This window comes from Podarcis pityusensis (genome assembly GCF_964106645.2).
Source record: "Podarcis pityusensis genome assembly, chromosome: 4".
NCBI classification, from domain to species: Eukaryota; Metazoa; Chordata; class Lepidosauria; order Squamata; family Lacertidae; genus Podarcis; species Podarcis pityusensis.
In genome coordinates, this window is record NC_138027.1 from 63842911 (window position 1) to 63860547 (window position 17637).

Consider the following 17637-nt stretch of genomic DNA (forward strand, 5'->3'; position numbering starts at 1 on the left):
GCTGCGCAGTGATCTCTCTTGCTGTTCTGGCTTATGAGATTCAGAATATTTTTTTTCTTGTTTTCCTCCTCCAAAAACTAGGTGTGTCTTGTGGTCTGGTGCGTCTTATAGAGCGAAAAATACGGTATTTAAAACCTGTAGGAATATTAGCACAATGCACATTGTTTATAAATTTTACGTTTTTGTATGCATTTTATCCTAAACACAGGTGCTTTTAGTTCTGCATTTATTTCACTTTCCAATTTCTTGCACTTCTCTACTATTGTGCTAAAGGTCTTCTTACTAGCTTTCCTGTGTTATCCCACTACTCCCAGCAAGTTTTTTATATGTGCATTCATTTCCATTACATCTAATTTCAGAGTTTGGGTGACTGGCTCTAGCACTGAATAATATTTTCTTATAATCACAAGACAAACAATGTATGTGATTCTCACAACAGCTGGCATGAAGTTGTCTTCGTGTTGCTTGATCTCGATTGCTTGAGTTGTGAGACACTACTTGTGTAATGTTTTGAAAACACAGAGATGCTCTTGTATTTTTCACATAGCATTGGTACTCTACACTGGGTATTAGATATCATCTTTGGATGCTCTCAGGAAACATTTTGTGATGGCTTTAATTTGTGCCTTCTGTATTATTCACATCACTTACACTTTTCAGATTATTTACAGTAAAATTATGGTGAGAGGATGATCAGTGGACAAAGGTTGCTTGAACATAGTTGCCCCAATTCATGTTTGAGCACCACCTTCTTTCCCTACCGTGGTTGTCCACCTAACTTATTGGGATCTAGTACAGAATCGAAACCAGCAGATGAGATTGTGTTGGCTATGCCTACTGCCATTTGCCTGAGACTGAAATTAATCCAAAGAATTCCTCATGTACAGATGGAATCAAAAGTATCCCAGCAGAATGGAAACCAAAAGGGGTGACAAGGTTCTCAAGGAAATGGGTAGCATTGAAAAATAGACACTTAGTGCTACTGTTTTGGTTGACTGAAGGTTCAATGAAAGGCCCGCACCTTTTCTATTTAAGTTTGCTAGAGAGAGAAAACAAAGAAGCAAAACTGATTCTATATATTTAAAAATGGGCTACTTCAGAAAGCAAAAGTCAGTTAATGAGTACTAGATACCTACTGAAGATACTACGTCATCAGACATGGTTTCTATTCTTGGCTACTGCTCTCACCTGCCCCTCAAAAAGGCAGGGCTGGGTCCAGCAGCACCCCCAAAAAAGTACCACAACTCTTCTGTTTAAACTATCATAGTGTTTCTAGGCTTTCCAACTCTTATAGCATTTCCAGAAACCACAGCATTAGATAAGAATAAGCAGCATTCATCTGGGTTGCCTGCTGGCCTAGGAAGGTTCTCCTCCAGAAAACTGCAGAGTCCAACTCTGGCAGCCACTCTCCATACGACTGGTCTCAGAGATCACTCTAAATCTCTTGTTGGCTACATGTGCATGGATGGGTGTTGACGGATATGCCTGTAGTCTATGTACATTCAAATAAAGACAGTTGCCCCCAAGGACACTCATGACCACATGATGATATGTATAGTATGAATGAATCCAAAATGGAAGTGCACAAAGCAAATGGAGAACAGAATTGGCCACTGAGTGCTGAGCTATGTTGTTAATTCTGACTCTACAGAGAAATCTGAGAGGGTTTTAAGGATCCAGTTTCCTGTAAATTCTAGCTGCACTTAATCAATTCTGATACCTAATTACATTTAGCTCTTGAAGATTAAGCTAACTCAATCATAAAAATGGAACATTTTATCAGCAGTCTAAAAGATTTCTGCACTACGTTTGACTCCTTTTGCAATTTGTAAGACAGACAGGGTGAATCACATGTACATATATAAAGTAATAAAGGAATCCAGCAGTGTTTTCTGATCATGCTGGGTGACGTATGAAGAAATAAAGTAAGTCATTAGGCAAACGTGCTAATTATTTTCATGCAGTTGGTTTTAGTCCATAATTGCATGCGGATAGCTGACTAATTTGTGCATGTGCGACACAGCAATTTCTGTCTGCATAAAAGGCTGTATCTAAAAATTACATAGTTTAGTATGGTGTTAACCTTGTGACTGCAGCCTGACACTGCAAGTATGGAACGTCCAAGCGGAATGCCCCTGCTGTGCTGCAGAATGTGTCAGGTAGCTCCTAACACTCCAGCAACTTTCGTGGAATGTTAATAGCATGATAGCAACACAGCACGTTCCGTGAAAGATCATTCCGAACAGGAGAGGGATGAGCACTTAACAGCTGACATTATAAGCACTTTGCTATTGTCTAAAATAATCTTGTGGAGGAAATGACCACGTATTAAGTCAGAATATGAAGGTGGCAGAGGTGAAATTTGCCATTGCAAGTGGCCAGCTCACAATGACTGCAAATCGAAAATTGGATGGAAAATTCTTGCATACAATATTTATTTTGGGACACTTGCTTCCTCCGTCATCATTCATTTTCGGGTTAAGAACAGCAGGACATTTGGCTAAGTCAGACTGATGATCTATCATGGTCCTGTCTGAGAATGAACAGTCATGTATGTATTGAATATATGGAGCTTGAGGATTTTTACAGCAAACTGCCCTGGTCCACATTTCCTGGACAGATGCAGGTGCCCTGCTTCAAATGAAGCTCAGCAGGTCCAAATCTATCCACAGGGACAATACAAAAAGCAAGGTCTGGTAGCAGTCCAAAGTCAAAACAGGGAGAACACAAGAGGCAAGGTCAAAAAAAGTCCAAAATCAAAACACAGGGGACAGGGCTAGTAAACTGCTAAATGAAAATTCAAGTCAAGGAGCTGGTGCAAGGATGCTGTGCTGGGATCTGAAGGCTTTTAACCTAAGTCATCAGAATCCCATCCAGAATACAGCAGCAAACCATCTGGACATCCTGAGGAAGCTGGTCTACTTGTGAGAAGTATTTTATTAATGAGTAGCCCCTTACTCCTGAGGGGTCACACCCAGTAGCTCCTTCAGCTTTTCAAAATTGGCCTTCTTAAAGTCCAGCGTATGTGTCCGACAACACTCAGTTTTCCCTTGCCTCTGTATCCTGAAACCCAGGAGAACATGATCGCTTCCTCCCAAGTTTCTGAGCACTTCCACTTCATCAATCAGCTCCTCCCTATTGGTGAGGAACAGGTCCAAGATAGATGATCCCCTTGTTGGTTCTTCCACCTTCTGGGAAATGAAATTGTCAGTGATGCAATAGATTAATTTCTCAGACCTTACACGCTTGGCAGAGTTTGAGTCCCAACAGATATCAAGAAAGTTGAAGTTCCCCATGATTACTATCTCTCTCCTTTTTGAATGTTTGGTAATCTGCTCTAGTAAGGCACCATCCAGCTCTAGTAAGGCACCAGCCAGTCTTCAGTCTGGCTTGGCAGTCTATAGCAGACACCCATAGTAAGGTTACTGTTGTTTCTCTCGCCTACAATTTTTACCCATATACTCTCAATCTGCTTTTCATGCTCCAGGTCATGGATTTCTTCAGAAGTGTACACATCCTTTATATACAATGCTACTCCTCCTCTCTTCCTGTTTGGTCTATTCCTTTTGAACAGGTTATACTCAATTCCTACATTCCAATCATGAGTCTCATCCAACCAGGTTTCAGTAACGCCTACCTGGTCGTATTTGCCATCCTGTATTAAAAGCTCCACTTCATCTTGTTTGTTTTCCATACTCTGTGCATTTGTGTAGAGACAACTGAAACCTTGAGTTGTTCCTTGCAGCTGCTTCCTTCCTGTAATTTCTTGCCCTTTAGCAGGTTTCTGGAGCACCACCTCAGTTTCCTGTGCATCAGTGAAGCTATCCCCAGTGCCAGATCCTCTTTTGTTGCTCATATTGTTTTTTCCCTCCCCCTCAATATCTACTTTAAAGCTCTCCTGATCAGATTCTCAAGACTCTTGGCAGACACATTCTTGTGAGCTGCTATGAGGTGCAGCCCATCTGTCGCCAGAAGTTCTACCTCATGAAAGCAAAGAAGCCAAATCCTTCCTGACAACAACACCTGCGCAGCCAGTGGTTTACTTAAGTATTTTCCTCTCTCTTCTTGGGCCATGACCTTCAGCAGGAAGTAGTGATGAAAAGACCACTTGTGCCCCAAGTCTCTTCGGCTCCCTGCCTGGTGTCTCATAGTCACTTGCTGTGCGTTGCAGGCTATGTGTAGCAGTATTATTTGTACCCACATGAATTAGAAAGAAGGGGTAGTGGGCAGTGGGCTTTGTACATCCTGAATCTTTGCACCCGGAAGACAGCACACCTCCCGTGACATCCTGTTTCCTCCACACACTACTGCCTCTGTTCCCCTCAGTAGGTGGTCACCTATCACCACCACTCATCTCCTCCTCCTCTGGGAAGTAGCAGGAATCATTCTATGGGCTGTGCCTTCCAAAGGCTGCTTGGAATGTTCCGAGGTCTGCTTCTGTTGTTCTCAAGTCTTCCCCTCTTGTTTATTGGAGCTTATTGGTTTTAAAATAAATTAACAAAAGCTTCTTAGATTTAGGATGTCTTGGAAACGTGAGAAATCCTGAATCGCTCTCTCAGTCCCACTCAATAGAAGACCATTCAATATGATTTAGTCAACAACAATTCTATCAGGTGAGTTAGGCTATGGTACAACATCATGGGACTTGCAGATTATTTCACACACTGCTTAGCACTATAGAAATAACAAATAGGCCTAACATTTACAATGAAGTATAAGCTATATAAAGGCCAGCTCCCAACATTTTGTCACAGACCAAGGACTCAGCTACACATCTGCAAATAAAACATTTTAAATGTGTTATAAAGTGCAATATACAAATGTGACACTAGATGGAGACAGTGAGCTATGCAAAATTCAACGTATTTTTCAAAAATAATAATAGTAATTAGGCATTTTCACATTGTTTTTTATATGTGTGTAGATTCCACCCAAGAAGCAGATCCCACGATAAGGCAGTGCAGATAGGAGAGACCATGATACTCCGTGTTTGGTGTCACTAGACTGCAGACTTGCCCAGGACTTCCTGTTTATTCTCTCCCATATAAGTGAATATTTGCCATTCACTCCTATGAGAGAAATCAAATCACTTAGAGACACTGCTATGATGAGAGAAAAGCCTGGCCTGATGCATGGTGGCCTGGCACTCAGTGGCAGCCTGTCTTTGTGCATCCAAGGCACACATCACATTCTAGCACATTATCCATTGTAATGGCAGGGGTGTTAATCCTATTAAATAAATGCATTTGCTGTAACTGTTTATGCCTGCGAAACTCATTGTATTTATAAACCACCCACTCATACAGAATATATCAAGGGATAGTGTAACAATGTATACAAATACAATAGAGCATGCAATATCATAAAAGCAGTACAAAATAATTGTAAAAATAGTGGTTCATCTTTATAAAAAATAAGGTAAGCAACTGAATAGGCCTGTCAGCATACAAAGAGGCGCCTGAAAGTTAGTAGCCTGATGAATTTTTGCTGGAAGAGTATTGCACTAAATGCCTGACTTCCAACTGAAGCCTGAAAGGCAAGGAACAAATAACTCCTCTGAATGATCTCAGTGATCAAACTGAGATAAAAGGACTTGGGCAGTCCTTAGAGGTTTGCTAAAATTAATATTGTATATTAATACAATAACCTGGCCTGGAAGTGAATGGGCAACGAGTGCAGATGTTTTAGCAAAGGTGTCACATGCTGTCAGCCATCTGCCCCCATCAGCCCTCTAGTCACTGCATTTTGCAGAAGCTGGAGCTTCCCTACCAGGTTCAAGGGTAGCCCCACACAGAGTGCATTGCAGTAGTCCAGTCTCAAGGTTGCAAACACCTGGGGAAGTTGCTTGCCAGTTATTTTCATTTTGCATTCTGTGTTAACTCCACAGTGCAATAATTAACAACAACAAACACTTTACTTTGAAAGCACCATATAGTCAGATTTGTATTTGGGAAACTATTTGGAGAAATGCATTTTGAAAGCATAAATTTCAACCAAGAAAGAGAGCACAAGTCTGAAGAAGGTTTAATTCTCAGAAGTGTTTCGTTTGGGGTGTTTAGCATGGCAGCACCTGCCCTTTCGAACTCCCTCCTGCTACATATTCGACAGCTGCCACATCTATTCATGTTTCAGAATCTTTGGAAGGCCTTCCTTTTTCAACAAACCTTTTAAGTGGTGATTCTTATCCCTGTCTGTATCTGCAACAGACTTGACACTGCTTTTATGTATGTTTTTATTGTTAACATTTTGTTGTCAGATTGCTTATGCATTTTTTATGGGAATCAATTCATGAACTGATCAAATAAATACATAAATAAAGTTGCGTCTGACTGTAAAATTAAAGCTGGGATAATATTTGACTTTACTTGAATGACAGGGTGTTCTTCTGTAGGCCAAGGTGCTGTAACAAACATATCTGCCAGCAGAGGGCACAACATACACATGTAAATGTCACAAAGACCACTTAAGTGAACAATCCAAGACTCCAGAAGGGATGTGATACTGTTTAATGTACCACACTCAAAAGAAAAAAGGGGGGGACCCACCTTACTGTATTGAAAAAGAATATCCTCTGGATGAAACAAAATCTCTGTTAATTAATACCTGTCTTTCCTAAACACCCCCAATCCACACACCCCTCTTTTATTATCCTTTAAATTATCATGACATATTACGGAGTGAGGGGGAAAATACTACAACAGTCTTCTGCAGAGAATGCCACATTTGTTTCTACAAAAGATTTTTACCTCGGAGCAATGACCAAATTGAATGCAAAATAAATGTCCTCACAAACTGATTCTTTTAAGCACTTGACACTGGGAATTGGAATTTCCCAATGCTATTAACACTTAGCAGTTGGAGCTCCAGACCAGCCAAGAACAAGGGATTAAGGGGTATTTGTCTAAACTAATTTCACTCTGTGTACTAGGTCTATGGAGACTGGTGTTACTCTGCTGGAATTGTGCAACACTGCTAATTGGCTACAAATTTAACAGTGGCAGGGTTCCCACAGGAGCATGCTACGTATTCATTAACTGTACTTGCAGTACAAATCTATTTGTGGATTAAGCGTTTGTGGCATGAGGTTCCCTGGGCTGCTTCTGAACAGTTGGTTAGCGATATGCCATTGTATTAACTTTCTCCATTCTGTAAGTTATTACCAGCGCATAAATAATAACTGAACAGAGTCCCATGAGATCATTTCAGGGACCCAGTTATAATTTCATGCCCTCATTGGGATCCTCTGCATGCATCACGGAGATTGAAAGCAAATGATAAACGTGTTTACCATCAAATTTTGATGTCCATTTTCAAGGGGTGTTTTTTAAATCAGCTCCTGTTTTGGTGCTTCTATAAAGTTCTTCCCTGCCATAGGAGCATAGAAGGAAGCTGCCTTACATCACGCTGCACCTTGGGTCCAACAGTTCAGTATTATCAACATTAAATAGCAACAGATCTCAAGGATTTTCTAGCTCTATCAAGAAGTGGCAGGAATTGAACCTGGGACTTTTTACTTGAGAAGCTGAGCTATGGTCCTTCCTCTAAAGGTAAAGGTAAAGGGACCCCTGACCATTAGGTCCAGTTGTGGCCGACTCTGGGGTTGCGGCGCTTATCTCGCTTTATTGGCCGAGGGAGCCGGCGTACAGCTTCTGGGTCATGTGGCCAGCATGACCAAGCTGCTTCTGGCAAACCAGAGCAGTGCACGGGAACGCCGTTTACCTTCCCACTGGAGCGGTACCTATTTATCTACTTGCACTTTGATGTGCTTTCAAACTGCTAGGTTGGCAGGAGCAGGGACCGAGCAACGGGAGCTGACCCCGTCGTGGGGATTCGAACCGCCGACCTTCCGATCGGCAAGTCCTAGGCTCTGTGGTTTAACCCACAGAGCCACCCACGTCCCTTAGCTTGTGGTAAAAACAAGAGATTTGTTTTATTACTATGCTCGCTGAGATGAAGACCATATAAGAGGAGATGCAGCAGCTTATTAGACATGCAGTCAGGCACATCACACAAGCAGAGTGACTGCATCTATTGGGCAGGTGGAGCATTTGTCCCAGGGAATAATGCTGAAGGGCTAACCGCTAGTGGACTACTGAGTCTCCCTGTTTCTCATCTCCCCTAGAGCTTGCTGGCCCAGCCCTGGCACAGACTGAAAATGGGAACGCAAGCAGGGTGGAAAATAAGGTTCTCTGCAATATTTGGATCTTGTGAATGCTAAGAGTTGGAAGCCAAAGCTCACCAGGAGGTAGGGTGAAACGTGGCAGACATTTTAAGTGTGTGTGTTGATACAGATATGTTTTACAATCTAAATTAAGTCAGTGGATGGGGAGGAAGAGGCAATGATAATGTTAGCTCCGTGTAAGAAAATATAATTACCCATATGTGTAGGTTTTGTTTCAGTATGGGATTAGAATTCCTTGCCAGCACTTCCTTACTCTCTCTAAGATAGGGGACCATGAAAAGTTCATTTCCTGTAACCTTGTAGATTATAATGCACGCCTGCACCTGACAGGTGCTGCATTTGCACCTGACAATAAGCTTATTTTTTTTCCTATGCAAAACACTATAGGCCAGCTAATTAAACAAGTAGCAACAACAAGCCCTTTGCTGAAGTTGCATGCACCCAACTCTTACACATTTTCATTCGCAGGTGTATACAGTATTGCACAGTCCTGTTCAGATTTATGCTCCACCATGTTCTGTGGGCTGTTAAGAGGTTACATTAAAAATTGCCATTTCACACATTGAAATAAGAACTAGCAACTATTCCTCAGAGGGCACACAGTTAGTTCATTTATGTGTTTTTTTTAAAGCAAAAAAACTATTCATACCAGTCACTGTCCCATGGCATATCTTTCACCTGTGAAACACATGTGAAATGCCACATTGGATTCCACAATAGAAGAAAGGCAGGATTCTCTCTCCCCCTCTCTCTCTCTCTCTGCCTCTCTCTCTCTCTCTCTCTCTCTCTCTCTCTCTCTGTGTGTGTGTGTATGTTTGGCATCCATCTGGAGTGCACCTCCAGAAGTGAAGTCAAACAGTTGTATTATCAGTACTGAAGTGATCTCCCCAGGGCACAAGCCTGGGCAGTGTGTCTGGAGGTAATGGGCTGCCCAAACTCCATCCCCTCAGCCTCACTGATTTCGTCCAAAGAAAAGCAGAGTGATACATTTGGCACCAGCTTGGCTGCAGGAGTTGCTGGAAGGTGGTGCCATCCAAATATCTTAGGGACCCCACTTCAGATTTGCATAGGTTTTATTCCTTAGCCTTTACTTCTCCTGAGGATTTTCACAAGGCAGTGGAGGTTTAGGATCAGAGTTTTCCTTCTCCTAGATGGACTACCTTCCAAAGTTGACAAGCCCCATCTGCATCTCACTTCCCTCTACAGCATGTAAAGAAACCACTTTCTTGACCGTTGGACCCACTTTCTGTCTTGTCCACTCAATCCATCAGAGCCTGTCTTTGCATAAAGGGAAAGTCCCTAACTCACCAAAGGTAACCCATTGGCTACCCTCACCTGGTTTAGCTGGGCAGTAGAAGTTGTTCCCAGGGAGTGGCCACTGTCGCATGCTGACAGCTTCTAGGAGCCACAGATGAGAGCTGAGTGCAGGCTGGGGACCAAAGGTGGACAAACTACCTTAGAAGGAGCACAACATGTCCCCACCAGAGATACTACTCCTCCCCTAACACCATATATCTCAAATGCCATCCAAAACGAGCTATATGAGGAAGTCTTTTTTGCTTTGTTTTTCAGTGTATGTATTCTTATGTGATTATTTCTTTCCGTGCCTTACTCTTGAAATTTTTAGTGTTCACCATTATTAATGTCATTATGTATCAGTAATTAGCATGTTATTAATTGGTGTGCCTGCAATTTTGTACTAAATAATGAGGAAGGAGCTGATTTTTTAAAAAAAGATAATGATGGGAAACTGATAGAAAATATAGCTTTCCTCCAGCATTTGGTGGGAGCTTAAAGAAGGGAGGGAACACAGGCAGACCCTGCCCCGACATCCCTCTTGCCTGCTGGTTCCACTTCAAGCCTCCCTTTATTGAGAGGGAAGGTCCAAAGTGGGATTCTAAACGTGTTGAGGTGAATGCATTGAGTCTCATCCTTGTGATCAATAACTCTGATAAGGCTGGATCTCCAATCATGTGGAAGATACTAAGCAACTTCAGCTGAACAAGGGATGGAAGAGAAATTCAATTTTGCTTGCTTTTTAATGAGAAACTATCTAATTTGTACATCTCAAACCAATGCACAAACCAAAGCACAACTAGGAATTCAAACAAAACTGCTGCCATTTTACAGTTCAGCTCACATTATTTTAGGGGGAAATGTGCATAAAAATGAATATAATACTGAAAATAACATATAAAAGTATGTTATATCAGAGGAAAATGTTTGCAAAAATGTGTATCTTAGGAGAAATTCACACTAAAAAGCTGACATATATACTGGTACCTCAGGTTACAAATACCTTGGGTTACAGATACTTCAGGTTACAGACTCCACTAACCCGGAAGTAGTACCTCAGGTTAAGAACTTTGCTTCAGGATGAGAACAGAAATCACGCGGTGGCGGCAGCAGGAGGCCCCATTAGCTAAAGTGGTACCTTAGGTTAAGAACGGTTTCAGGTTAAGAACGGACCTCCGGAACAAATTAAGTTCGTAACCAGAGGTATCACTGTATTCACAACGATTTCTTTTTTTAAAAAATCACAGATTGCTGTGGCTATGTGGAGAATGAATATACGACTGGCAAAATGACAAACTAGAGAGGAACCAAAATAGGCATTGATCTCTAGCAACATGCTAAGGCTCTCTTTTCAGACATGGTACAGTGGAGGTTGGCCCATTATGGCAAAGGAGGCACTTCCCCGCCAACCCCGGCCTTGATTCTTCAAAGTCCTCCTGCCTTCCTACTTACAACCATTCTGGGAGTAGCACCTTTCTCCTCTTTAGTCTTGATGTCACTTTTGTCAGACTCAATAGGGAGGAGGAGACAGAATTAGTTGGCTCCACCTGCTATTGGGCTGCCTGCTTTCCATCCCACGAATCACAATGGACACCAGCCACCATTGATTGCTTCTCAACATAGGAAACTCTGAAGTGGAACAGATGCATAGAGGGAGCTGGGGGTAGGGTTTGAGTGCACACCTTTGCCTCCTCCCAATCTGCAGCCCACCTGCATTCAGGTGAGCACCATAAGGCTTCTAACCATTAGTAAACTACGTTGTTTGCTCCAAGCCGAGAATATCAGTGGTCTCCAACCATAACTCTGGCACGCACAAAATTCTGTGGCACCCCAGTAAATAATATCCAACAACATTCCAATCTTGATCACTACCCCTATTAGTAAGAAAATATTTATTCGAAAGAAACCCTTCCAATATTGTGACCTACCAAGTATACTTTTGGCCTCCAGCATTCACTGCTGAGTGGTGTCTTCAAAGCAAGACTATGGCGCATAGGTCCAGGTCCCAGCACAGCACAGCATAATAGCAGGAACCCCCCACTCCATGTTTAAATGGATTAAAACATTTTCAAGTGAACTATACATGTTAACATCTAAAGAGGCCTGGTCCCCACATATGCCCAGAGTCTAAAATTACTTAAGTGCACTACATCCCATCAATACCTAACAGATTTTCACACTGTCTTAGCTGTCAAATCGTGTCCATAAATAAGGCAAGCTCCGAGTATTGGGAATAGGTGACTGTGAGGACCTAGGGCCAGGCGAGTTTCCTGATTTTTTGTCCCTCCAGCTTTAATTTAAAACAAAACAAAACAACACTATAGCATTTTTACCTTAGAGCTACAAGGGAAATGATGCTGACAGATCCAATTGCCTAGTAAGAAGGAAACTTTCCCCCACCTTCCTTTGTTTTGACCAGTGATGCTATGCTACTGAGATGACTGACAAGCTCCTGAGCACCAAGCACTTACTTTTTAATTGTGTTTTAATGATATTCTATTAAACGTGATTCCAGCGTTTATTAATATTCAGTCATTTGAATACTGTTCATATAAACATTTAGGGAACTTGTATTTACATTTTTGGTGTTCTGCATTGGCATATGATGACCCTCTTGTGTATACCAGGGTCCCAGCAGTGCTACCAAGTTTCTGCTTATATCATTGCATAAGCCTCTCCCTTTCTTTTACCAGATCAACTGCAGGTACCGTCTTCTTTCCCAACCTGTTTGTGTCAGGGAAGAGGGAGCTTGTGGCAGAGCTATGGTGATTCATCTCCTAAGCTGTCTAGACAATCTCACTGCAAAGTCTAATACTTCCTAGATGAAAGCTCATGTTTTAAATCATCGAGTAAGTAATGAATATTGCACAGCGTGTCTGGGTCTAGGTTCTGACATTCTTTTTTACAATGCATACCTCTAGCTTGTTCTCTTTTCTTTCATCATTTCTCATCTCCTCCTTAGCAGCGCAAAGGTTTCTGCAGCTAATAACAATGGGGAAGCACTTTTTCAGTGCACGGAGAACAAAATCTTATCCGTGACGGGAACAAAAAGTTACACCATTATGTCATGCATGCTGGAAGGAATGCAGGGGAAGTCTGGCTACCTCAGGAATTCCCTTGGCATCCCTGCCTGTCCCAGTGGGCTCAACGGGTTAAGATAACAAGAAACAGAGAGCTGTGTGGATTTGCAGCAAGTTCCAGTGAGGTAAGTGGCTTCTGACCTTTCCACCTGTCGCTGCACATTCCAGACAAACTTCATCTTCTGTGGCCGAGTTGGGAGGAGAGGCTGAAAGATCTCAACAAGGTCTCTCCTTAGCCAGCTGTCCTAATATTCTTTTGACAGTTGGAGGGAAAAAATAGTTGTCATACAGACATAGCACATCTTTTTCAAAACCACATCACTGGCTTCATTTCAGAAGTCACCCTTTGACTTTGATGCTGGTTTACTATTGTATTTTTAAACCTGTTCTACCTTATGACCTTGCATTTTCCTTGCTTCCTTTCTTGACATCGTCCCCTGTTATTCTCTAGCTGTTACTCATTCAGAGTTCTTCCAGATGGGGAGGGGGCTTAACATTGTAAATGGGTTGTTCAGATACCGCAAATTGGCAACAGGTTTATTTAACTTATCAGATTGATCTAGAAAATCTGGATCAAATGGAAGGGAATATGAGCTGGCATTTTGATGCCAACTGTGTTGTGTGCCTATGTCAAAAACTTGCATGAATGAGAGGAGGACCGATCCCACAATAAACAACCACCTGGAAACACCCATAAGCATTTCCTATGGAACAAAAGTGCCTTCTCAATGTATATCTATATATCTATATGCACAAGTAGAGCAAGCTCCCCTCAACATCAGTTTCCCCAATTAGAAGTGATGGGGTCATGGAGATTCAACAGCAAGACTCTAAATCCCATCATCCCCAGTAAGCATGGTTAGTGATCAGAGAGTTATATTCCAACAACATCTGGAAGGTAACCCTTCCACCATTCATGTCCTATCCTTCAGAAGCCTAATTATAGCTAAGGCCTTAGTCCAGCTACCTTTGTTACGAAATAATTCACCTAGAGCAGGAATGGGGAACAGGATCCAGCCAAGAGGTCAGATCAGGAACTCCCATACCCCTAGCAGGTCACTTTGACAGTTGGGTGGGCTACCCACATGTCAATCATTTGACATCACCATGGCTTCCGATGACCCATTTTTGCTTTGCAGTGTAACTTGAACAGAAACTGCACTGCAACACAATTTTTTCCCTCTGCAACATGGCTTGAGTTCAAAACTGCCTCACAGGCCAAATCAGAACCTTTGCCAGGCCTAATTAAAAACAGAGGAAAAATCTTGTTGACAAGAATATGTTACTGTTAGAGACTGGTGCTGTTAGGGCAGGACTTCGTTGCAAAAACATAGCAGCAGAATAACCGGCATAGCCCCCTATTGCTTACCACATTTATAAGTAACTGAAGAGATATACATAGCCTTCCAAAGAGGAGCGTCTTCATAATATGTCTAGACAATACAATTACCTAACTGCCTACCTACAATAGCCAGGGATTTCCAGTCTGCAGTTCCAAAGGATCATATGAGCACCTGGCTGTAGTATCAGCATGGATACATAAAGCTCAGCACCAACACCATGGTATATTGCTAACCTTCTTACTCCATTCCTCCCTAATGGTACAAACCTAGCAGAACTTTAGCATCATGAAATCCTTTCTTTTTGTGTGTTCAGAAATACATTTAATATTCCATGCCTCGTTACAAAACTACGCATATAGCAAAGAAGCTTCCAATAAGTGAAGTGAAAAAGGAAATACCCAAACACTTCTACTTTCATATGTCCCAAGAGCTAAGAATGGCAATTACATTATCTGGCAGGATGCTCAAATGTTTATTACTCCATTAAGGCGTTATACCACTATCTGGTCTAATCCCAATAGAAACAGCTTTTATAGTGGTAGTTATTTTGCAGAAAATTCACATAAGCGGCTGACTTTCAGCCAAGGAAGGAAACCACTAAGTAGTGAACAACCTACATTTTCAGTCAGAAAGGAGAACCTTTATTCAAACCTTTTTATTTGTGCATTACTGATGCCTACCCACAAAGCTGTCTGTCAATGGGCTTAATTAATTTCTGGAACAACAGGCAACAACAGCTTACAGTATCTAATTGAAGCTTTGCACCACGTGATAAGGAAAGTGAAGTTCAGAGAGACAGCTACCCCCACATCCCAATTTTGAATCATGGGCCTGGAAATTGTGCAAGTGTGGAGAGCTCCTCCCTAAATAAGCGGGGAAGAGAAAAACAATCAAAGACAATGATAGTGCACCTATGTTTGGGTTTCCCAAATGAATGTTCAGCTAAAATTGAAACTAGCAGATAGGCAGGGGAAGGCAAGATTCTGTAGAGCAGTGGTGGGAAACCAGCCATCCCAGGTTCACATGAGGCCCTCAGCCTAACCATGTGGTAGGAGGGCAGAGGGAGAAAAGGGTAGGAGGAGAAATATGCTATTATTCTCTAAGGTTAACAATTCTTGCAGTAAACTAGGGGTGGCCAGCATGGTGCTCTCTAGATGCTTGTTGGACTCCAATTCCCATCAGTCATGCCAGCGTGGCCAGTCACATACCATCAAATGGGATAAAAATCATCAGGATGATGAGAGTTGTAGTGCAAGAATATCTAGAGAACATTGTGTAGTCTACCCATGCTGTAAACAAATACATCCACTAAAGCAAACTCCAGTTGGCTAAAGCAAGCCAGTTGTCTAACACATTAAAGGAAAAGGTGAAAATAATAATAATAATAAATCAACACTCTAATCAGATGTTGATATGAAGCCAATCAGATGCTTCTTGATTTCAAATATGGCAAGCTGTTAGAGCTTGATTATGAAATGCACAAACCCTCCTTCCCAAGCGCTTTGCCTTGTCAGTTTTGTATCAAGTTAGACTGTTATGGCTATATCAAATGCACCAAGGGATTTCATGGTTGTGGTAATGAAATGAACTTCTGGCAATGATTGGTTGAGTTGCCTTCATGTCACAAAAGGGTGCGGGAGAGGAACAATAATTTTAGGATACCAGTGGTTGAGCTACTCTAGGTAGAAGTCATGGGCTGAGGGGGAAATTATAGTGGGAATAGGGGCCCAGAAAAATGAGATACAGGGATCTGAGAAGACAGCAGGCCAAGGAAAACAAGGGATCTTGAAAGAGGCTGGAAGACAGAGTGGTCCAGAGGCACAAGAGTCTCAGAAGAGAAGGAAAACTTAAAATTGGCAAAGAGGAGAAGCTGCAAGACCAGGAGCTGCAGAGATGACGTGTGCTACCATTCACACATTCACTGAAAACACTAGTCAAAACTTTAGCTAGAGGCCTCTGAAAGAAATGTGCCAAAGCTCTGACAGCTGGTAAGGGACAAGGAGGGAGGAGTAGTGAGGTAACATTATTAGGGGGTATAATTCATTCACAATTAAGAATTCCGCTACCAAAGATAGTTAAAAGTTTCAAAACCATCTTACAATGCTCACCTCAAATACTATCTCCCCCTTCTCTGAATATGTGACGCACACCTGTACATTTACTGGCATCATAGCATGGCAGGAGTCCGATATTCCTAGGCAAGCTTGCATCTCCTCTTAATTATATGTAGACGGGTAATTCATTAAGTGGATAGAAGAGACCGTGCTTTTCCCAGCTTCACTAATGAGAACCTGTTGGACCTAGGGCAAATCACCTGACCTTTGCGGCTGTGTTTAGCCTTTAGAAAAGATATATTAAGAAATAGTGCTTCCACAAGTGTGGTTTAATTAGACATTGTTAGCAAAGTACTTTGATCCGCCTATTCAAAAAGATCCACCTTGGTTGTAGCTCTGATGTCTCATTCTACGCATTAGCTCCCGAGACTTGGAGTTTCATTAAACGTGTCATATCTGTGTCATAACCACATTAGGGTTGCCAAGTTTTTTTATTGACCTCTGCTTCTGTGCCACTAACAACAGCTTGCTCTCCAGACATGATCAGAATTCAACATCCTATGAATGTCCACTTTCTGTTCATTTTTAAGAAATACATTTCTAGCTGTTACATGAAAGAGTGCATTTACAATGCTTGGTGACTTATCAGAAGTTAGACAGGAGGGTGAATACAATGTCAGGTGTTTGGAGACAGGGTTTTATAGCTATGTTCCTTTCCTCCTCTCCATAATAAGCAAGCCAACAATACATTGTATGAAATAATAAATTTTAAGAATACATTAAGCAAAATACAGGGGGGAAATTGCCATTTTGTTTAAAATGCATAATATATGGAGGGTGCAAAATTCGTCTTTTGTTAAAGAAGAATTTGAATTGCACAGGTGCAGAATTTTATTTTATTTTTCGCAATTTGTCCTTATTAGTAACGTGCAGCACCCAAGTGCAGTTTAAAGAGTCTCTGCTAAGAATCTTCACTTTCAAGTCCTGGTTCTCAAAGATCCCAGATATGTGTGGACAGGAGCATCTTCCAGGATCTTCCAACATGCTGTTTCCTTAAACTGGAGACCTACCTGTTTTCTTGTCTGCTCTAGTAATCATTGTCAAGTCCTGTGTGTCAGACTACCGTAAAAACAGTTTGATTTCTCCTTGTAAGCTGACAAAATAGCTCACATTCTCGTGTGTGTGTATGTGTGTGTGTTACTGCTTTGCTTCCAGGTGAAATTAATGGTGCTTGTTCGAGCCTTTAAATCAGGGTTGGAGAATCTGTGGTCCTCCAAATATTGTGTTACTAGAACTCCCATAATTCCTGATCATTTGTCATGCTAGCAGGAACTGATGGAGGTTAGTCCAATATGATCAGGTTTTCCATCCCTGTGTTTAAACCTTAAACAGCCTAGATCTGGGGTGTCTTAGGAAGCACCTTCTCCCCCATACACATCCTATACATTGGGACCATGTAGAGATGTTAACACCATCTCTGACTAGTTTTTTCTAGGGTGGCCTCTTCCCAATGGATATATCCACAAGGCTACTTCTATTTTATCCTGCAGGCAGATGGAGAGAAACCTACGGTATATTTTTCCATGCTTCCCAAGTTTGCAGTTTGCCATATCAGGCTGGCACTTGGGTGGAATCTAGACACATATAAAAACCAATCTAACAATACTTTTTTTAAAAAAAAA

General features: G+C 41.8%; 1 long non-coding RNA gene across 3 annotated transcripts in view; it reads right to left on the reverse strand.

Moving 5' to 3' along the window:
* LOC308476085 overlaps positions 1-17637 on the reverse strand; it is a 573910-nt gene that overhangs the window by 507307 nt on the left and 48966 nt on the right. The gene's annotated exons all lie outside the window — the stretch shown is intronic.